This window comes from Dendrobates tinctorius, unplaced genomic scaffold (assembly GCF_039654945.1).
Source record: "Dendrobates tinctorius isolate UK_male_01 unplaced genomic scaffold, ASM3965494v1 ptg000155l, whole genome shotgun sequence".
Taxonomy (NCBI): domain Eukaryota; kingdom Metazoa; phylum Chordata; class Amphibia; order Anura; family Dendrobatidae; genus Dendrobates; species Dendrobates tinctorius.
This window is the reverse complement of record NW_027361822.1, coordinates 12,267,025-12,289,951: the sequence shown is the minus strand read 5'-3', so window position 1 is coordinate 12,289,951 and position 22,927 is coordinate 12,267,025. Positions and strand designations below refer to the sequence as shown.

The window sequence follows — 22,927 nt, the reverse complement described above, 5'->3', positions numbered from 1 at the left end:
AGTGGGGGCAGTACTGTCTCAAGGCTCGTCCTTGAGCGAGATGCATCCATGCGCCTACTTCTCCAAGAAGTTGTCGCCGGCCGAACGGAATTATGATATCGGCAACAGGGAGTTGTTGGCCATCAAACTGGCTTTTGAGGAATGGCGACACTTCTTGGAGGGGGCGGCTCACCAGGTCACAGTTATCACCGACCATAAGAATCTGCTCTACCTGGAGTCGGCCAAGCGTCTGTCTCCTAGGCAGGCTCGCTGGGCATTGTTTTTTACTCGTTTCAATTTTCTTGTGACGTACCGTCCCGGGGCTAAAAACACCAAGGCGGATGCTTTGTCTAGGTGTTTTCCGGGGGGAGAACCTCGGGAAGAGCCGGTACCCATCCTCCAGAAAGGGGTAGTGGTCTCGGCTCTCACGACTGAGGTAGAGGCGGTGATTGCCGAGGCCCAAGAGGAGGTACCACCAGGACTTCCCGCCAACAAATCATTTGTACCCCTGCATCTTCGGCCTAAAGTGTTGAAGGAACACCACGATTCGGTACTGGCTGGTCACCCAGGGGTGAAGGGCACCTTAGAGCTGGTATCGCGTCGTTTCTGGTGGCCCAAAATCCGGCAGGACGTGGTCTCGTACGTGGCAGCTTGCATCACGTGCGCTAGGGCTAAGTCACCCCGAACCCGTCCTGCTGGCACGCTACAGCCTCTGGGGGTACCCAATAGGCCATGGACAGAAATCTCCATGGATTTTATCACTGACTTGCCAGCCTCGGCAGGGAACACGGTCATCCTGGTGGTGGTTGACCGTTTTTCAAAGATGGCGCATTTTGTGGCGTTGTCCTCTTTGCCCAATGCTAAGACGTTGGCTCAGGTATTTGTGAAGGAGGTGGTCAGACTCCACGGAGTACCGTCTGACATAGTATCTGATAGGGGTACGCAATTTGTGGCGAGGTTTTGGAAAGCTTTTTGCTCAAGGTTGGGGATCAAGTTGTCACATTCATCGGCGTTTCATCCACAGTCTAATGGACAAACTGAGCGCATGAACCAAAATCTAGAACAGTATTTACGATGCTTTGTGTCCGACAACCAGGAGGAGTGGTCTACTTTCCTTCCTCTGGCCGAATTCGCATTAAATAATCACCGCCAAGAGTCATCAGGAGAGTCTCCATTCTTTTGTGTGTACGGTCAACATCCTCAGTTTTGTACCTTACGTCAGGGTGACTCCGGGGGTGTCCCGGAGGAGGATCAGCTAGGAGCCCAATTGTCATCAGTCTGGAGGCGGGTGAAACAGCGTTTGTTGAGCATGAGTGCCAGGTACAAACGGGTGGCTGACAGTAGACGCGTGCCAGGTCCGGACCTGTGTGTGGGTGAATGGGTGTGGTTAGCTACGAAGAACATAAAACTCAAAATCCCTTCTTTAAAACTGGGTCCAAGGTTTATTGGGCCTTTTAGGATTTCTGCCATCATTAACCCAGTGTCTTATCGGTTGGAACTTCCCGCAGTGTACAAGATACACAACGTGTTTCACAGGGCTTTATTGAAAAAGGTGGTAGGCTCTGTGGACACAACGCCGATGCCACCTCCAGTCATGGTGGATGGCGAGTTAGAGTTCGAGGTCGCCAAGGTAGTGGACTCTCGAGTAGTACGCCGTACTCTTCAGTATTTGGTGCACTGGCGGGGGTATGGTCCAGAGGAGAGGTCTTGGGTTCCAGCCTCAGACATACATGCGGATCGGCTGGTCAGTTCTTTTCACCGTCGTCATCCGGACAAGCCGGGTCCTAGGAGTCTTGAGGGCCCTGGGGTCCCTCGTAGAAGACGGGGTACTGTCATGTCGGACGCTGTTCACACCACAGCATCCGGCAGGCAGAGGTAGTTCCACCTCCAGCCACTATAGCCTCGGTGGCGCCGGCCTGATCTTCAGGCTCTCGGGGGTTAATCCTGCTGGAGACCAGGTTGGATGGTTAGTCACACCCACGGTCTTTAAATAGTCATGCTGGCCTATGGGCGTCGCCAATTATAGCTTGTGTTTCATACCAAGTGGTTCTGGTCTGGAGTGGAGGTGTTCAAGAGAGAGAGATTCATATCTGGTGTCGTATGATCCGTCGTTATCCTTTCTCCTTCCCATATTTGTGTTTAGTTGTGCCCTGTTCACATTACTGTTTATTCCTGTGTGTGTGCGGCGCAGTGCAGTTTAAGTTCTCCCTGTCTGTCATTATTTGTGTGGGAGCTTTGGTGGTGACTTCTCACTGGGTGGAGGGTGGAGGGTTAAGTGCAGGGCTGAGCAGGAGATAAGGAAGGGTCGGAGGCTCAGGCATTTGCACCTTCAGCAAAAACCCTGGGTTGAGGGTCAGACAGGGTTCCCCTAGTAAAGGGACACCACAGGGGCCCCGGGTATTTCAGCCTTAGTTGAACTAAGCCCCCGTGACAGATAGGGTCGGAAGCCGACTATTATCTCTTATGCCCAGGGACTGCCGTAAATGAGCATGGAAAGTGTCGTTCAGCAGCCAGAGAGGTAAGATGGCAGCCCCCAGTGGCTGCATTACTACAGAAAAAAAAAAGTCCATACACACCACTGAGTCAAGCTTAGGGGACAATATCTTTATATACTATTTTCTTTTTTACATTAAATTATGAAAAAACACGGCACCTTCCCTTTAATGATGACCGAACCAGTAGATGTTGGGGTTTGGCAGATTTGGCCGGACATTTAAAAAAAGTCAGGTTCGAGACCCGAACTTGACCCTAGACACTGAACCCCATAAAATGGCTCTAAAATGATCTAAATAAGGGCTTGGGGGTTACCAAAGTTAGAATAATGGGGGTAAGAGCAGGACATGGCAAAATAGGAAGCAAACAAATAACATAAAAATGTTAATAGTGCCCTCACAAAGACTGAGGCTTGCTACTGCCAGTCCAGTTAACAATTTCATCCTGAGATCTTGGGGCACAGTACCCTCACAGCTCAAAAATGTCTGTTCCAGTAGCGTACCTTATAAATTCCGCCGATGAAAAGCCCTTAGTATGATCTTGGATTGAGCTGCCGGTCCATAGAGAGGCTTGCTACTGGCAGTCCAGTTAAAAAATTTCACCTGCAGAGCATGTTTCCACATATCCCCCACAGAAGCTACTAATACACTTCACCCACAGAACATGGGTCAGATTACCCAAGAGAATCTTATAAAAATTTTACCCACAGAACATGTTTTCTCATTCCCTTACAGCTCCAAATTTTAGCCTCCAGTAGCATACAAGCAGACGCTGACAAAAAGCTGGTAGTATGATCTTGGATTGAGATGGCACTCCACTACGAGGACTGCTACCACCAGTCTAGTTAAAAATTTCACCCACATAGCATGGGGCAGAGTACCCCTACAGAATTGGCTTACAAATTTTACCCACAAAGCCAAACTTTTATCTTCAATAGCGCAATAGCATACAATAGAGCGGCGGCAGATAAAACGCTCATAGTTTGATTCTGGATACAACTGGCAGTCAGCCACAAGACTTGCTACCACCAGTCCCAGACATGCATTCTATGGGATTCCGCAATGCTGTGCTAATGCTGCGTTTTTTACCGCGGCGGAATCGCTTCGCGGTAAAAAACACAGCATGCTCATTAATTTGCTGAATCGCGGCGATCCCGCACCCATAGGAATGCATTGTTTCGCTTACTTCCCGCATGTGGCTGTGCACACCATGCGGAAAGTAAGCAGAACATTTGCGGATGGTACCCACGGTCCGGAGGAGAGGAGACTGTCCTCCGGGCTTTGGGTACCATATCCCTGTAAAAAAATAGAATTTAAAATAAAAAATATTGTTATTCTCACCTTCCAGCGTCCCGCGCAGCCTTCCTGCCTCTCTCCACGGTCCCGGTCCCAGTAAGCCTTTGCGAAAATTCCCGCGATGGCGTCCGTTCTCGCGGTCATTCGCACGATGTCATCGCGAATTACCGCGAGACATCGCGATCCCGCGAGAACGGATGTCATCGCGGGCATTTTCGCAAAGGATTACTGGGAACGGATGCGCGGGACGTCGGAAGGTAAGAATAAGGCTGGTTTCACATTAGCGCATTTTCAGCGCGCGCACGGCCGGGGGTAGCTCCGCCCCCGATCCGGCTCTCTGCCCGGCGTGCCCGCCCCTTCCTTGTAGCGCCGCCTCCTAGCGGACAGCGGCGCCTGCGATCGGCGCACCCTATCTTTAGCATAGGGTGCGCCGATCGTGCGCAGGCCGTGCGCTAGTTGCGCTTTGACCTGCGCTGCGCACTTTTGACGGTGCGCCGTGCGCGCCAAAATCCGAAAAGTTTGATTTTGGCGCGCACGGCGCACCGTCAAAAGTGCGCAGCGCAGGTCAAAGCGCAACTAGCGCACGGCCTGCGCACGATCGGCGCACCCTATGCTAAAGATAGGGTGCGCCGATCGCAGGCGCCGCTGTCCGCTAGGAGGCGACGCTACAAGGAAGGGGCGGGCACGCCGGATCGGGGGCGGAGCTACCCCCGGCCGTGCGCGCGCTGAAAATGCGCTAATGTGAAACCGGCCTAACACCATTTTTTATTTTTTTTACATTTTATCTTTTACTACTGATGCTGCATAGGCGGCCTCAGTAGTAAAAAGTTGGTCACACTTGTCAAACACTATGTTTGACGAGTGTGACCAACCTGTCAATCAGTTCTCCAAGCGATGCTACAGATCGCTTGCAAAATGCTAGTTTTTCCGCGGGAAAATCGCGGGAATTTAAAATGCGATTTTCCCGCGGAATGGAATCCGGAATTCTCGCGGTAATTTCAGCGAGAGTTCCGGTACGTGTGCACTTAGCCTAAGAGGTGACCCGGTGGAACACAATGTGAAGGAACTGGAGGCACTGAGCCATCCAATCACATAGCACCCATCAGTGGGGTTGCAGAGTAAACAAGTGTAACGGAGAATCGCAGTTCTGTTTCAGAAAGGCAGTCTGAGAAACGTGTACCACATCCAAGGAAAGCGGGAGTCAAGCAAATTAACCACTTATCAATTGAGTCAGCAGTTGATATTGCAAGACAAAATAGCCATTCATGACAATTTAGAGGCTCTGTTATTGGAATGAGTCGTTAAATCCTTTAATTAGCATTAAGCCAGGCCACATAGGTAGAGTTAAATAATATTTTAGGCACACTACTCATACAGACATGACTACAGAGTGCACAGATGTTTTTAGCACATTACCCCCACAGAAGCTAATAAATTTTACCCACAAACCAAGTTTCCTCATTTCCCTAAAAAAGTGGATTCAAAATTTCACACCCAGACAATGGTACACAGTACCCCTACAGGAAGGGTTAAAAAGAGTACACACAGCAGCCTAAAGGCACAGTACTCCCATAGATAAATACACACAGCGGATTTTGGCAAAGTACAATCACAGACATGGCTGCAAAGAAGTAAAAAATATATTTAGTTAAAAGAAAAAAAGGGGTTTGGTGCCATGTTAGGAAGTTGAAAAAATAATGCTCTCAGTGTGAAAAACAAAATAGTCTTGTATTTATGATACCTTTTAATGGCTAACAAAAATAAAATAAATAATGTTACAAAGCAAGCTTTCGGGAATTCTTAGGTCCCTTCCTCAGGAATGGTACTGTCATGATCCATGCTGGATCAGGACTGATAAAAAGCACAGGTAACCTTTTTTTTTTTCCTAAGCTGTGCTTAAGGTTGGTTTTTGTCCCCGGTAGCCATTAGGATTATTGCACTGTGGTCTCGTTTGTTCTAAGTTTGCCCCCAGTGGTGGTGAGCGTCATTGCACTCTAGTTTCTTTAGTTAAGTGCACATGATTATAATGCAGGTGTGATTACTGGCTCTGCTATAAAAGAGTCACAGGTGTTGCAATCAGTGTTTGTGATAGTGTTCATTTCAATCATCCTTGGTGGAGGAAGGAGCTGGAGAGCAGCTCTGACAGAGCTTGGTGGCAGCGATTCAGGAGGAGAGCTGCATGTTGGTGGTGGACTCTGTTGCCAGGAGCAAGTGCAACAGAGTAAAGCTAAGTGGTGTTTCCCTGTTTATGTTTTTCCTTAGTGTGTATTAGTACAACGGTGGGGCCAGTGCCTGCGCCGCCCAGCCCCTAGCAAGGGATAGGTGTAGCGCATGGGTCCTCAAACTACGGCCCGCGGGCCACATGCGGCCCACCAAGGACTTTTATCCGGCCCCCCGCCAGGCCGACATCGAACTCATGAACTGCACTGCAGTTCAATGCCGGCGGGCCCTGTAATCGCGGGCGGGACGAGGCGCCAAGGAAAGGCGTTACGCAGCCCTCCGTATGCAGCACAGCACAGTGCACACAGACGGCGTGATTGTCATCAAGCCACCTGCGCGGCCTGATGACATCACGCCTCCTGTGTGCCTGTGCAGGAAGAAGACTGAGATGAGCGGGCGCCTCTTCAGAGCAGCGGGGGACATAGGTGAGTACTTAACGCCGGGTCCTATTGGAGTCATTTACCTGCCTAATGGGGACATTTACCTGCCTAATGGGGACATTTACCTGCCTAATGGGGACATTTACCTGCCTAATGGGGACCTAATGGGGACATTTAGCTGCCTAATGGGGACATTTACCTGCCTATTGGGGACATTTACCTGCCTATTGGGGACATTTACCTGCCTATTGGGGACATTTACCTGCCTATTGGGGACCTGTGCTGCCTATTGGGGACACTTACCTGCGCTGCCTAATGGGGACCTGTGCTGCCAATTGGGAACATTTACCTGCCAATTGGGGACCTGTGCTGCCTAATGGGGACATTTACCTGCCTATTGGGGACCTGTGCTGCCTATTGGGGACATTTACCTGCCAACTGGGGACCTGTGCTGCCTAATGGGGACATTTACCTGCCTATTGGGGACCTGTGCTGCCTAATGGGGACATTTACCTGCCTAATGGGGACCTGTGCTGCCTAATGGGGACATTTACCTGCCTATTGGGGACCTGTGCTGCCTAATGGGGACATTTACCTGCCTATTGGGGACCTGTGCTGCCTAATGGGGACATTTACCTGCCTAATGGAGACCTGTGCTGCCTATTGGGGACATTTACCTGCCTATTGGGGACCTGTGCTGCCTAATGGGGACATTTACCTGCCTTTTAGGGACCAATGCTGCCTATTGGGGATTCTTACACCACACAAGTCTGAGCCTGAGGTAAAAGTGGAGTTCCACCAATATGGTCACTGGTGAGGCCGCATTGACGGGCACTGATCAGGCCGCATTGACGGGCACTGATCAGGCCGCATTGATGGGCACTGATCAGGCCGCATTGATGGTCAGTGCAGTCTGTATGTCTCTGTGTGGGCAATTTTATTGCTGGTATATTGTTTTTGTAGCGCTGTATATATGTTGGTATTTTACTAATAGCAATTTTGAATCCCTAGGAAACAATATCAAGAAAGAGAAAAAATTGACTGTGTAGGATATTCGAAGAACCCCAAAAAAATCGGTAAGTTTGATGATTTAACTTCATTTTTAATATTGTATTTGTTCCTATTTTTGTTTTATTACTCTAAATAATATATGTGCAGTGTGCACAGGAATTTATTCATAATTATTTTTAAAACTATATTCCGGCCCTCCAACGGTCCGAGGGACCGTAATCTGGCCCCCTGTTTAAAAAGTTTTTGAGGACCCCTGGTGTAGCGTGTGCTAGGGCGACAGGTTCCTGATCGGCGCCCGGTGCGGAACCGGCATAGGGAACGTCAGGAGCGTTAGGGACACTGACTCAGAGGAGTGCAGGCGGTCTCCATGTCCCCTTTCCCTATCACAGGGCCCACCGTTGTAACTGTCTCCCTACCCCTTGTCTTGTTGTTTTAGTTACTGACCTGCAAGCCGTGTCACACAGGACAGTATCACGTGCCACGTCCTGTTTTAGTTACCGGCCTGCTGGTCGCATCACACAGGACGGGTCCACGTGACAGGTACCATACCTGAGGAAAGCACCTAAGAAGTCCTTAACCCCTTAGCGACCGCCGATACGCCTTTTAACGGCGGTAATTAAGTGTACTTAAACCACAGCGCCGCTAATTCACGGCGCTGTAGAGGAAGTGAATAGCGCCCCCCAGTGTTGGATTTTCTCCGGGGTCTTGGCAGCCAGGGGTAGCCGAGACCCCAGAGAACATGAATCGGTCGGTTTTTACCGACCCCACTTTTGCGATCGCCGTTATTAACCTTATAACGGCGACCGAAAAAAAAAAAAGCCACAATTTTGCATTAAATTTCTCTTTCCTCTGATGTGATCGCACATCAGAGGAGAGAGAACTAGGGTCCCCGATCCCCCCCCGGTACCTCTCCGTGGTCCAGGGTCTCCTCCCGGTGGTCCTACGTCCCGCCGGTGTCCTCCGGTAGGTGCAGCCATCTTGGATCGGGAAGAAAATGGCGGGCGCATGCGCAGTGCGCCCGTCGGGTATCTGCCAGCTCCGGCTGGCAGATTCCATTCATTCATTTTGATCACTATGATAAACTATCATAGTGATCAAAATAAAACAATAGTACATAACCCCCCCTGTTTATCACCCCCTTAGTTAGGCCAACATAACGAAATAAAGAAAATATTTTTTTTTTTCACTTTTCCATTAGGGTTAGGGCTAGGGATGGGGTTGGGCTAAGGTTAGGGCTAGGGTTAGAATTAGGGTGAGGGCGAACTAGGATTAGGGTTAGAATTATGATTAGGGATTAGGGTTGGAGCAAGAGTTGAGGGGTTTCCACTATTTAACAACTTTGGGGGTCTTAAAATTGGGGTCTAAAAAAAAAAAAAATCACTTTTGTGGAAATAAAGACTTTTTATTTTCACGTCTCTGCGTTTATAAACTTCTGTGAAGCGCTTGGGGGTTCAAAGTGCTCACCACACATCTAGATAAGCTCCTTGGGGGGGGGGGGGGGGTCTAATTTCCAAAATGGGATTACTTGTGGGGGGTTTCCACTGTTTAGGCCCATCAGGGGCTCTGCAAACGCAACATGACGCCTGCAGACCATTCCATCAAAGTCTGCATTCCAAAATGGCACTCCTTCCCTTCCAAGCTCTCCCCTGCGCCCAAACAGTGGTTTACCCCCACATATGGGGTATCAGCGTACTCAGGACAAATCGCACAACAACTGTGGGGGTATGATTTCTCCTGTTACCCTTGTAAAAATAAAAATTTGGGGGCGAAAAGATCATTTTTGTGGAAAAAAAATGTTTTATTTTCACGGCTCTACGTTATAAACTTCTGTGAAGCACTTGAAGGTTCAAAGTGCTCACCACACATCTAGATAAGTTCCTTAAGGGGTCTAGTTTCCAAAATGGGGTCACTTGTTGGAGGTTTCCACTGTTTAAATGCAACATGGCATACGATCTCAATTCCAGCCAATTCTGCGCTGAAAAAGTCAAACGGCGCTCCATCCCTTGCGAGATCTGCCGTGTGCGGAAAAAGTGGTTTACCCCCCACATATGGGGTATCGGCGTATTCAGGAGAAATTGTACAACAAATTTTGAGGTTGATTTTCTCTTTTAACACTTGTGAAAATAAAAAGAAATGGTTCTGAAGTAATTTTTTTTTGCAAAAAAAAAAAAAGTTAAATGTTAATTTTTTCCTTCCACATTGCTTTAGTTCCTGTGAAGCACGTAAAGGGTTAATAAACTTCTTGAATGTGGTTTTGAGCACCTTGAGGGGTCTAGTTTTTAGAATGGTGCCACTTTTGAGTATTTTCTGTCATGTACACCTCTCAAAATGACTTTAAATATGATGTGGTCCCTGAAAAAAATGGTTTTGTAAATTTTGTTGTAAAAATGAAAAATCGCTGGTCAACTTTTAACCCTTATAACTTCCTAACAAAAAAAAAAAAAATTTTGCTTCCAAAATTGTGCTGATGTAAAGTAGACATGTGGGAAATGTTATTTATTAAGAAATTTGTGTGACACATCTCTCTGATTTAAGGACATAAAAATTTAAAGTTTTAAAATTGCAAAATTTTCACCATATTTCCGTTTTTTTCATAAATAAACACAAGACTTATCGAAGAAATTTTACCACTAACATGAAGTACAATATGTCACGAATAAACAATCTCAGAATCAGCGGGATCCATTAAAGCGTTCCAGAGTTATAACCTCATAAAGGGACAGTGGTCAGAATTGTAAAAATTGGCCTGGTCATTAAGCTGCAAACTGGCTCTGTCGCTAAGGGGTTAAAGCTTGCTTTGTAACATCATTTATTTTATTTTTGTATGCAAGCTACAACCAGGGGGCGGAGGTCCAACTGGAGGAGGTGGATGTGACTGTGTAGGAAGAGGTCAGAGGAGGAAGTAGCCAGCACAGATTTTTTGTTTTTTTTATCTGTGAAGGAGGCACCCAAATGAAACAAATATCAATTAGAAATTAAGACTAGCTAAGTTTGGGTGTTATAGTTGTCTAGTCACCCTAAAGGTATGGGCAAGTCCTGTGAGGTACATGAATAGTTCATTTTATGGAATGTTAGCTTCCCCAAGTTGGATGTGGACAGGTGGATGCGCCTGTCTGTGTTCACGACCCCTGCTGTGCTAAACACACCTTACGACATGACCCTTGCCGCAAAGCAGAACAGAACCTCCAAGACATAAAGGGCAAGCTCAGGCCATGTGTCCAATTTGGAGATCAGAAATTAAAAGGGGCAGATGTATCTTTTAGTACATGGAGACTTGTGGATACATACTCTTCCACCATGCTGTTGTAATGCTGACTTCTGCTATTACATACCCTATTACATGGTGGTGCTGTATGTTGTTGCGTGCTCAAAGTTTTGCCACATTTTTGCCATGGAAACCCTGCCTAACCAAGGTGCTAGCCGTACCTCAGCTGCTTTGGCGGCTTCCTCCTCCGCCTTGTTCTTCCCAGGTGGGAAAGCCATCAGTAGCTTTTCTACAAGCGTCTGCTTGTATGCATGCATTGTTGCGGGAGTGGAAAGTGACAGAAGTATTGATGGTACGTTGTCCTTGTAGCGGGGATCCACCAGGGTGGCTACTCAGTAATCTGCACTCGTGATAATACAGGCAACTTGGCGGTCATTGCGCAGACACTGCAGCATGTATTGGCTCATGCAGGGGGCGCCATCTCCGGGAATGGAGGGGTTACTGCCCCCTGTGCAGCCCAGTAATGGGGAATCTCCAGCACCTACCTCCACCTGCAGGGGGCGCTATCTCTGGGAATGGAGGGGTTACTGCCCCCTGTGCAGCCCAGTAATGGGGAATCTCCAGCACCTACCTCCACCTGCAGGGGGCGCTATCTCCGGGAATGGAGGGGTTACTGCCCCCTGTGCAGCCCAGTAATGGGGAATCTCCAGCACCTACCTCCACCTGCATAGCCGCACACCACATATATGGCTGCTCTGTGCGCACAGGACCTGGGATGAGGTCACAGGAGGGGAGGAGTCAGGGGTCACATGATCAGGGGCCTCAGTGTATGCAGGACTGTGCTGTGCTGGTTGTCATGGTGCTGGATGAGGGGAAGTTTCTGTGTGGGGTCAGGAGGGGTTTACAGGGGGGGGGATGTAGCAGAGCCGTGTGTGTACGAGGTGTACGGAGCGGAGCCGCGTGTGTACGAGGTGTACGGAGTGAAGCCGCGTGTGTACGAGGTGTACGGAGCGGAGCCGCGTGTGTACGAGGTGTACGGAGCGGAGCCGCGTGTGTACGAGGTGTACGGAGCGGAGCCGCGTGTGTACGGAGCGGAGCCGCGTGTGTACGGAGCGGAGCCGCGTGTGTACGGAGCGGAGCCGCGTGTGTACGGAGCGGAGCCGCGTGTGTACGGAGCGGAGCCGCGTGTGTACGGAGCGGAGCCGCATGTGTACGGAGCGGAGCCGCGTGTGTACCAGGTGTAAGGAGCGGAGCCGCGTGTGTACGAGGAGTATGGAGCAGTGGCGTGTATATAAGACATGTATGTAGCGTAGTCATGTGTGTGTATACGACGTGTACTGAGCAGTGGCATGCATATATCCCATTTATGTAGCAAAGCTGTGTGTTTATACGATGTGTGCGGAGCAGTGCGTGCGTGTATGACATATACAGAGTAGTGGCATGCGTGTGCGGAGCCATGTGTGTACGAGGTGTATGGAGTGGAGCCGTGTGTGTGTACAGAGCGGAGTCATGTGTGTACGACATGTATGGAGCAGTGGCATGTGTGTATGACGTGTATGGAGCAGTGGCATGCATACATGATGTGTAAGTAGCAAAGCTGTGTGTGTGTACGACGTGTACGGCAGGGCTGTGGAGTCGGTAAGCCACAGTTGCGACTCCGACTCCTGGATTTTATCAGGCTCCGACTCCGACTCCTTCATAAATGGCCAATTCATAACAACAAATTTACTGTTGTAAAATATTAAACATCGTGCTTATTCAGTTTCTCACCATCATATAAGTAATCAGACCACTTAGAGCAAAAACTACCTTTATTAGAATACAATTAGAATAGAGCAAATAACTTTTATAAACTTTTCTAAACTGTAAGTAAATATGCAATAAACACTTTTATGCTGTTAATAAGAAGAAATCTATAAATTTGTCCTCAGAAAAAGTATTGCCTCTGTCAGATCCTCCTTCATGGATGCCCTCAAATCTGATCTAATTATTTTGAGAGCAGAGAACAACCTCTCTACACTAACTTGTGTTGGTGGCAAAGCAGTAACCACTCGGGCAACATCTCTGACAATGTCAGGATACAGAGGAATCGCTTGTTGCACTGTTATTTTTGATGAACGGTCAAATTTCTCAATTTTTTAGTGCACATGAAAAATTCTGATGAAATGTACTGGCTGTGTTCCTTGATGGGGATGACTCTTCTATGCGGGAACGCCTTGCACGGTCCTTGTGATCCAAATATTTTTCAAAATTAAATTCTTCATCAGTTGATGATGAGGGTGAAGATGTGGCAAGATGACCAAATTCTTCTTGTTCCTCCTGACTGTTCTGCAACCCTTTCATCCTTACTGCTATTTCAAACAGAGCTTCTTTTCCTTTACTTAGCTGTTGATCATCTAGAAGAATCCGATGCATTGGGTCTACATAAACAGCTGCCAAAAGAATGTTATTTTGTAATAGTAGCTCCTCTCTCCGTTTCATTGATGTAGCAATGCCACTTGCAATTAACCCTCCTGTTTGGGACAGGCGAAACATCAGGTTCTTCCACTCCTTTAAGAAAATACCTGGAGTTAAGTCCTCTGCTTGTAATTTTTTAGTCACTGTAAATGGGTGCTCAAGCAATTTTTCCAGCTCAGTCACCTGATTCCACTGACTTTCATTTAGCATCAGTTGAGTGTTAGCCATGTCTACAAGAAAGGTTTTCAGTTCAACCAAGCGCTGAATCATTAAGTAAGTACTACCCCATCGTGTGGCTTGATCAATAATTGCCCCTTTTCCAGCACGTCTCTTCAAAATTGAGTCAACTTTAGGGGTTCTGGCAACAGTAGCCAATTTTCTCACCTTGCCAATCAGTGCAGCAGCATGTCCTTCTTGCAGACTGTCTCTTATAGCCAGCTGTAGCGTATGCACAACACAGCGCATGTGATGAATGAAAGAACATATTGACACAGTTTCAACAAGATCATCTAAACTATCATGTTGCTGTTCATCTGAAGCAACTTCAGTTTGCTCCTCAGTTACAATACTGTGTTCCCCTATTTCAAACATTTCTGTGTCTGTGGACCCAGAATGTTCTTCTAGCTGCTGGTCACCATCATTACTCTCATTCATTAGCTTAATAGTACTTATCATATTTGAAGCATTGTCAGTTACGACAGAAAGAACTTGCTCTTTTTTAAGTTCATAGTCTTGCAGAACCTTTTCCACCAAGACCTGGAGAAATTCACTGGTGTGATGAGCTTTGGTGTCTTTTACTGCCAATGTCTTGGTAACTATTTCATTTTTGTCACAAACAAATTGGACATTGATGGCAAAATAGTTCACTCTGACGTGTGCAGGCATCCATTTTAAGAAACAGAAAGCGTCCCTTGAGAGTTTTTTTAAGTTCTTCTTTTTGTTTAAAAGCTTCTTTGATTACTAATTTTCTAATTCTCTCTCCAGAGAAACACCAAGGTTGCGGGCTATTTCCCCATTCAGACACATAAAAGCTGGTCGTGAAAATAATGAAATAGGCACGCTATCCTTTACAACAAGCTCTATGATCTGATCAGTAACTTTGTCACTGACAAAATATCTTGCAACTGATGGCTGCAAAGTTCTCTGCTCCTTTGTTTGGCTGGAAGAGCTGGGCACTGGTTCATTGGTTTGGATGCAGTCTTTCTCATCCACTGCTTTCAGTACTTCTGGATGAAAGCGCTGTAAATGTCTCTTTAGATTAGAAGCTCTGGTAGGAGCATTTTTATCTTTGTCTGAATATGCACTCGTCTTGGCTTCACAGCATTTGTTTTCGTCTGGATCATTTGTCATACACTGACAGACATAATGTTTTCTATCTTGAGTGATGGTGAAATGTTCAAATACAGCTGATTTAATGTGATGCTTCTTTGACAGTCTCAGGTTTTTAATTCTGCATTCACAATCCAAATGACAATTGTTTTTCCTAAAAACAATTGTACAAAATTATTGCCAGGTCGTACAACTGATATAGTGGTCAGTAATACTGTTATTATTCCTCATGTACTCACAGTTAACTGATGCAAAGTTTGTTGAAAGGATAATACTTCTTACAGTCTTCCTCTTCTGAGTAGCAGGCAGCTGTGAGATGCTTGGAAGACGCACACCTAGTATGATCTAGTCTAGAGGAGGAGCTTTACTACTAAGAATTTGCAACACATTTTCACTTTCAGTTTCATACATTGTAAGTAGGGGGGTTGGGGCAGCATGAGGTTAACCAAGTATAAGATTAGATAAGGGCAGTGGAGAACAGTGACACACAAGAAGTAAGAAATGTCTCTATCTCCAGCAGAACTGCTTATCACTGTTGTTCATAGTTTGATAGAACATATATATTAGAGTAACATTTATAAAATTCATATGAAAGTTCAATTATGAAATATTAATACATTTTTTTTAAAGCTGGAGTCGGTACATTTCTACCGACTCCGACTCCAACCAAAACTAACTCCGACTCCACGACTCTGACTCCACAGCCCTGGTGTACGGAGCAGTGGCGTGCGTGTACCAGATGTACAGAGCAGTGGCATGTGTGTACGACTTGTATGGAGCAGTGGCATGCATACATGATGTGTAAGTAGCAAAGCTGTGTGTGTATACGATGTGTGCGAAGCAGTGGCGTGCGTGTACAACATGTACAGAGCATTGGCGTGTGTGTCCGACGTGTACGGAGCAGTGGCATGTGTTTACGGAGCATAGCAGTGTGTGTACGGAGCGGAGTCGTGTGTACAGAGCAGAGCTGTGTGTACGACGTGTACGGAGCGGAGCCATGTGTGTGGAGCCTTGCATGTACAACGTGTAATAGAAGGCCACCAGTTATTTTATAGAGATACAGAATATATCCTGCAATGCAATTCGGGGGCATATAACAGAGTGGTCTTACTAGCCAAGGTCAGAATCAGGAGGGTAAACGGAATGACATGAAGTCAGTGTGTAAGTCGGGTCTAATCCTGGCATAACAAAGCGAACAGCACAGGTGTCCAGGAGCTTCAGTGCAGGTATCTGCCAACTGGCTAAATGGAACCACATGTCTCAGTCAGACTAAAACCTGGAATGACAGATCTGCTCTGACCAGAGATACAGGCTACATCCACTAAGTCCAGCACCGCTCATAGTGACATAATTATGCAATAACAGTCTATGCTAAGGTCATTCACTTCCACTCCCACTGTAAGGATTCTGGACTTTCCTTTGTACCTGTTTGCCCTGATCCAAGATGAAGTCTTGTATCTTGCCCTGCCATGGAACTTCCTGTCTGTCCTGATTATTTAAGTTCAGGTCCTCTTTGCCAGAGTATTTTGTTGCTGTTGGCTCCTGAGCTCCTGCTGTTCTGCTGGTGGACTCCCTGCTGCTGCTGCTCGTTACTTCGTGCTCTGCGTCTCCTTGATCTGCTGCCTACAGTCCTCTGGACGTCTCCCTGATGCTGTCTGTGCTTATCTACTGTCTGGACTTCTAGTTGGAGCTATTCGCCCCTGGAACTGCTGCGGCCTGTAAGGAATCCTGACATCATCTTCTCCTCTAGGTCTGTGTTTGTGTGGGCTGCTGTGCGGGACTTACAGCCCAAAAGGTACACATAGTGACCTTCTCTTGTTACTGCTACTCCGGTATAAAGCTAGACTCCCATGTTTAAGTGCCGAGTGCATTCCCACTTTTATGATTGCTGGAAAGAGTACGACATGCTAAAGTCTTCTCTAAGTTGGATCTTCAAAGAGCGTATAATTTGATTTGGCTCCGCTCTGGAGATGAATGAAAGACTGCATTTAGATGTCGGTATGGGCATTTCTAATATCTGGTGATGCCTTTCGGTCTCTACTATGCTCCAGCAACCTTCCAACATCTGGCTAATGATATATTTAGAGATCTGTTAGACCATTTTGTCGTGATCTATCTGGACGATATTTTGATTTTTACTGATTCATTGCAGGAACATCAGGCGCATGTTAAAACTGTCCTGAGACGTCTGAAAGAGAATCATCTCTACATTAAGCCTGAGAAATGTGAATTTTATCGCACAGAGACTCAATTTCTGGGGTATGTCATCTCGCCACAGGGGCTTAATATGGAGGCAAGTAAGAACCAGGCTATTCTTGATTGACCTGCACCTAAAAATGTCAACAAGATACAGCGTTTGGATTTGCAAATTTTTCTAGACGATTTATTCAGAATTTCTCTGGGATTTTTCGACCCATTACACAGCTAACCAAGAAGGAAAAGACTTTCTTGTGGTCCTCACAGGCTCAGGAAGCCTTTGATTGTCTTAAGTCCCAGTTTACTTCTGCACCTGTACTGATTCTCCCTAACCCAGCACATCCTTTCATTGTGGAAGTGGACGCTTCAGACTGTGCTCTGGGGGCCATCCTCTCACAAAGAACGGGAGAAAATGGTCTGTAACATCCATGTGCTTTTTTTCTCACAAACTTTCCGCTGCAGAGAATAACTATGATGTGGGAGATAAAGAGCTTCTAGTCATTATCACTGCATTTAAGGAATGGAGGCATCATCTGCAGGGGGCAGAACAAAAAGTTATTGTAATCATGGATCATCGCAATCTGGAATTTCTTAGATCTGCTAGATGTCTTAGAATCATAGAATGGTAGAGTTGGAAGGGACCTCCTGGGCCATGTGGTCCAACCCCCTGCTCAAAGCAGGATTTGCTAAATCATCCCAGACAGATGTCTGTCCAGCCTCTGTTTGAAGACTTCTATTGAAGGAGAAGTCACTACCTCTCATGGCACCCTGTTGCACTCATTGATCACTCTGTCAAAAAGTTTTTTCTAATATCTAATCTGTGCCTCCTCCCATTCAGTTTCATCCCATTGCTTCTAGTCTTTCCTTGTGCAAATGAGAATAAAGATGATCCTTCTACAATGTGACAGCCCTTGAGATATTTGTAGACAGCTATTAAGTCTCCTCTCAGTCTTCTCTTCTGCAAGCTAAACATTCCCAAATCCTGCAACCTTTCCTCATAAGACAGGGTTTGCAGACCGGTCACCATTCTGGTTGCTGTTTTCTAAACTTGCTCAAGTTTGTTAATGTATTTTTTAAAATGTTGCACCCAAAACTGGAGACAGTATTCCAGATGAGGTCTGACCAAAGAGGAGTAGAGGGCAATAATGACTTCACGTGATCTAGACTGTATGCTTCTGTTAATATATCCTAGAATTGCATTTTACATTTTTGCTGCTGCATCACACTGTTGACTCATATTCAGTCTGTGATCTATTAGTATACCCAAGTCTTTTTCACATGTGTTGTTGCTTAGCCCTATTCCTCCCATTCTGTATATGCTTTTTTTTTCATTTTTATTGCCCAGACGTAGTACTTTGCATTTTCCCTGTTAAAAACCATTCTGTTGGGGCGTGGCCTGCTTGCTAATGGCACCGGTCACTTAGCTGCTGAGCTCCAGCCACTTCGACTCCTAACCGGCTCACTGCGGCTCACCAGCGGCACCAATCTCTCTGCACACGGGGGGGGGGGGTACTGCGGAGGTATCCAGGATCGTGGCATGCCAAGGGGAAAATCCCAGAAAAAGCCGTCCCCGGCGAAAGTTGCAGACTTCTTCTCCAGCACGGGGCGAGGGAAAATGGCGGCAGCATCCTCCTCCGCAGCTTCCTCACGCTCATCCAGGAGGGGATCCACAGCAGGCCCAGACTTGGACACAGACGCTGCAGATATACCGCTTACCAAAGGTACAATGCAGAAACTGCTCAGTGCCCTTCGCTCATCACTGCAGCAGGATTGGAAAGATATGGTGGCTGAGCTGAGGGGAGATATCATTGCCATAGGCAGTCGCACAGCACATATTGAATCTAAAATGGGGGAGCTGACAAAGTCACACAATAGCCTCATTGATGCCAATGCAGCACTGGAGGAACAAGTGCAAAAGCTCCATACCAAGGTCTTGGATTTAGAGGACAGGTCCCGCCGAAATAATATAAGAATCAGAGGAATTCCAGAGGCCATACCAGACAAGGGGCTGCAGAGTTTTCTAGGCTCCTTACTGCAGGAGCTGCTCCCAGACCTGACTGCAACTGATTTCCTGGTGGACAGAATACACAGAGTCCCTAAGCCTAAATCCCTCAGTGCTGATGTCCCTCGGGACACTTTAGCTCGCCTGCACTTTTACAAGACCAAAGAAGCCCTGCTGCAGGCCCTGAGAAAGAGACCCCCTCTGTCTGAGCAATTTCGGCACCTGTCCATTTTTCCAGATCTGTCTGCAGGAACCCTGGCAAAGAGGAGGGAATTTGCTCCTTATACCAAAATTCTCAGGGATGAAGCTATATCCTATAGATGGGGTTTCCCTGTAAAGATCCTGCTTTTCCGAGCAGGAAATACCCACGCCTGCCATTCCCCACAGCAGTTGGCAAAGCTCCTATCCTCATGGAACTTGGCAAATCTCCCGGCCAGATCTCCAAGAGCTACAGGATCATCCCAACAGGATAAAGTGAATGAAGATTGGTCCGTCGCGTGAGTTATGTGATATGTTTGAGTCGCGGCTGAGACTTAGTTGCTACTTTTAAGGTCCGCTGGTTTTGTTCAACCAGGACCCTGAACCCCCATGGCGGTAAATTTCCACCATACCGCAGGCCCCTTTTTTGGGCTTTTTTCTTTGTGGACTGATGCTCCCTACATCAGTAATGTTAGTGTTGTCAATATTGTTAGTGTTACCTCTTTCCTGCCTGACCTTCCTTTTCCCCCTGCAGCTCTAGGCAAGAGACTTTTTTTTCCTGTACAATGGTACTGAACTGTATGTCTATAAATGTTAGGGGTCTGATCTCGCCAGCCAAGAGATCCATGTTTTGGCGGGAAGTGGTTAAATCCAAATGTGATGTAATATGTGGTCAGGAGTCTCATCTTCTCCAAGGGGACTCGCACAGGTTAAATAATGCTAAATTTCCTTTCCCTTTCATATTGCTGGCTTGTGGGAAAAAAAAAAAGGCTGGAGTATTCATTTGTGTAAAAAATACTGTTGCGTTCACACTACATTCACAACATTTAGACCCTGACGGTAGATACGCCATTATTAATTGCTCCATAAATGGATCTAAGTATACTATTGCAACCGTTTACGCCCCCAACTCTGGTCAGATCGGCTTTTTGCGGAGGTTTCTTTCCAAGCTTTCATCCGTTAAAGAGGGTAAGCAAATAATCTGCGGGGATTTTAACATGGTAATGTCCAGCACTCTGGATTGCTCCAATACTGCTGTGGGGAGGAAGGAGATGAGCACAATAATTTCAGAAAGGCATCTCCATGATATATGGAGATGCCAACATGCAAATGAGAGGGACTACACATTCTTCTCGCCTCGGTTCACCTCTTACAGCAGATTGGACTACTTTCTGGTTGATAGCTCACTTATTATGGATTGCTCAGATTCAAAAATTGGACTTATAGCTTGGTCGGACCACGCCCCCATATACCTGATAGTTCAGGAGCAAAACCGCGCGCCTGTTTTTGCCCGGTGGCGCATGAATGACTCCCTCCTAGCCTGTAGACAAATCTCTGAGGAGTTGCAGGCCGACCTCGCAGAGTTTTTTAACTTTAATGACAACAAGGAGTTGACAGAGGAAACGCTATGGTCTGCACACAAGGCCTATATTAGGGGGTCGTTCATCAAAATTGCCACTAGGGAGAAAAGGAGGCGTCAGGCAACTTACAAAGCTCTACTGTCCCACATAGTACTTTTGGAAGCCCACAATAAATCTGCCCCAAACTTGTCGACATCTGACGAACTCAGGAAACTAAGAACACAGCTCCGCCAAGTGTTGATGGCAGACTATGAGAAAAACTTAAGATCCCTCAAACAACGGTACTACATGATGGGTGACAGGGCGGGTGCCTTACTAGCCAGGAGGGTTAAAAAACGAGAAATACAAAATAAAATTGAATACCTCGTGACGGGTTCTAATGCCACAATACGTAACCCAACGGAAATAGCCAACGCATTCGCTGACTTTTACCAGTCTCTCTACAACCTTAAAAATGACCCCACTGCCCCAAAGCCTACCCAAACGGCAATTAATTCCTTCTTAAACAATATTAATCTTCCTCGGTTATCTGCAGTACAGCTGGAGCAACTAAATTCCCCTTTTTCTCTGGAGGAGGTTCGCCAGGCGGTGACCACAGCCAAAAGAAATTCAGCTCCAGGCCCAGACGGCCTCACTAACTCCTATTATAGGCAATTCACTGAAACCCTGTCTCCTTTCCTCCTGAGACTTTTCTCCTCTTGGCGAGCCACAGCAGATATTTCACCAAATAATCTAGAGGCCATTATAGCTACCCTGCCAAAACCAGGAAAATCCCCTATTTCACCAGGAAACTTCAGGCCAATATCCCTCCTAAACTGCGACTTAAAATTGTACGCCAAAATAATCTCAGCTAGAATACATAAAGTTCTTCCATCACTGATTTCCCCGGATCAAGTGGGGTTTGTGGCGGGGAGGCAGGCGAAGGATGGGACGAGACGTATGCTAGATCTGATTGCGGTGGCTGAGGGGAGGAAAATCCCCAGTGTATTCCTGTCCCTGGACGCAGAGAAGGCGTTCGACAGGGTGCACTGGGGATATCTGAAATCTGTTCTGGCCAAGTTTGGTTTCAAAGGCCCCATACTTAATGCCATAATGGCGCTGTACTCTAACCCTAACGCCAAAGTTCTGGCATCCGGATTTATATCTCGGAGTTTTGAATTAACCAATGGGACACGCCAGGGGTGTCCGCTCTCCCCTATCATCTATGCCCTTGCTATAGAGCCTCTGGCGCAGACTATCCGTGAATGCCCTCGGATCTCGGGGATTCGAGTGGGGAGTATAAATCATGTGATCAGTCTATATGCAGATGACGTGATTTTATCTTGCACTAATGTAGAGGTGTCCCTACAACACGTAATGGAGATCCTGTCCTCCTTCGCTCAAGTCTCGTATTACAAGCTTAATATTACCAAGTCCTTAATTTTTCCGCTCTTCTTGCCAGCCTCTACCAGAGCCACTCTTTCTCATCTTTACCCTTTCAAATGGGAAGACGAGGGAATCCCCTACCTGGGTATTATACTGGCCCCGCTACACTCCGTGATCCGGAGAAATCTGCTGACCCTGCACACCTCATTGGATAAAGAACTTACTCGCCTTTCTCTTCTCCCGCTCTCTTGGGTGGCGAGAATGCAGACTTTTAAAATGATCTGTCTCCCAAAAATTATCTACTTACTTCGGTGCCTGCCCCTAACAATTCCGCAACGGTATCTCTCCAAAATTCATTCGCTAATGAGTAAATTTAAATGGGCTGGGAAAAAACCTAGAATAGCCCTGAGATGTATGCATGCCCCGTTCAGTGGTGGAGGAATGGGTATTCCTAATATTCTAACATATCACAAAGCTGCTATCCTGGAACCGGCTCGAGATTGGTGGAAGAATGATTCAGACTTGAGATGGTTACAGATTGAGTACACCTGGGCACAGGCCCACTCCCCTAAACAATTCATAGACTCCCTGCTCCTAACCCCTTTGCCCCCCGGCGATCTTCTACCCACCACAGCAGCTCTAAAGAAAGCTTGGTCCTTATGGAGCAAGCCAGTGTCACAGGCTCTAGGTCCCAGCCTTCCCCTTAGATCGCTGGAAGCCTTCATTCCGAATTTGAATCTTGCCGCCTGGACACGTGGAGGTCCAATTACCCTAGCAGATCTCTATAGAGAAGGCGTCCTACTCCCGTACTCAGAAATGTGTGTTAAATTTAACCTCCCCCGACACAGTTTATTCCAGTTTTTTCAAATACGACACTTCCTTCAGTCCACTCCTCACCTACCGGTTCCCACAACAGCCGACCACGCCGCAATTAAAAAATTCTTTCAAAACAGCAAAATCAAAGGCCTTTCATACATCCATAACCTGCTAAACTCTCCGGAACCGGACAAACAATTGCCGTATATGCTCAAATGGGAAAAAGATCTAGCCTCTCAGCTTCCGTCGCAAGAATGGTTCGCGGCCTCAAAATGGATCCACAAATTCTCTTCATGTCTCAATCACATAGAGCAATTAAAAAAGGTTCATCTGCGGTGGTACAACTCCCTACTAAACTGGCCTCTTTTTCCCCACATATGTCACCTTTGTGCTGGAGGGGCTGTAACCACAGGGGCACCTTGTGTCATATGTGGTGGTTTTGCCCTAAGTTATCTAACTTCTGGCAGGAGGTGTTCAATCTAATCCATGAGGTTACTAGTCTCCGTCTTTCCCCAAACCCAACCTTAGCGGTGCTACACATTGGCCTAGATGGGATCCCGGATCTTTTCAAAAACATCATTTCTCACATTCTCATAGCCGGCAGGTACTGTGTGGCATAC

General features: G+C 46.9%; 2 protein-coding genes across 2 annotated transcripts in view; one reads left to right on the top strand and one right to left on the bottom strand.

Moving 5' to 3' along the window:
* LOC141051012 (uncharacterized) overlaps positions 1 to 11,368 on the bottom strand; it is an 80,242-nt gene extending 68,874 nt beyond the window's left edge. The window contains exon 1 of the mRNA XM_073547790.1: positions 11,301 to 11,368. The gene's annotated coding sequence lies outside the window, so the exon portion shown is untranslated. The remainder of the gene's footprint in view (positions 1 to 11,300) is intronic.
* The window catches only part of LOC141051007 (uncharacterized), an 850,460-nt gene that overhangs the window by 207,593 nt on the left and 619,940 nt on the right, over positions 1 to 22,927 (top strand). The gene's annotated exons all lie outside the window — the stretch shown is intronic.